The 359-nt window shown below is 33.7% G+C and overlaps 1 protein-coding gene across 1 annotated transcript in view; it reads right to left on the bottom strand.

Annotated features, from left to right (window-relative positions):
- The window catches only part of LOC119585025 (sal-like protein 3), a 49,369-nt gene that overhangs the window by 12,332 nt on the left and 36,678 nt on the right, over positions 1-359 (bottom strand). The gene's annotated exons all lie outside the window — the stretch shown is intronic.

Here is a 359-nt window from a genome sequence, read left to right as displayed (position 1 = left end):
TTCTTTCGATAAGGTTCCGGAGAGACTAAACTAAATTGATATTCGACGACTGATCCGCCTCTTCCATCGTTTTTTCGTTTTTCGATCGTCTGAAGGAACGAAATAAAACTAAGTATATAAATAGAAAGGAAAAGATGAACGCTAATGATGCTCTTTTACGTTAAATGCAAAGCAATGTTGTAACGTCAATACATACAGTAAGACTAACAGGATGATTTTCTTAATATACACCAGTATATTTTCTTATTTAAAACTTCTCAGAGGTGGTGTGGTGTAGTTAGATGAGAATATATGTGGTATGATTCAGATATTTTTGTATGTAGTGCTGCTGGATATGTGATGAGACGTGACTTAAAAAT

This window comes from Penaeus monodon, chromosome 19, assembly GCF_015228065.2.
Source record: "Penaeus monodon isolate SGIC_2016 chromosome 19, NSTDA_Pmon_1, whole genome shotgun sequence".
NCBI classification, from domain to species: domain Eukaryota; kingdom Metazoa; phylum Arthropoda; class Malacostraca; order Decapoda; family Penaeidae; genus Penaeus; species Penaeus monodon.
Note: the sequence above shows the minus strand (reverse complement) of the source record. Positions and strands in the feature narration are given on the sequence as shown.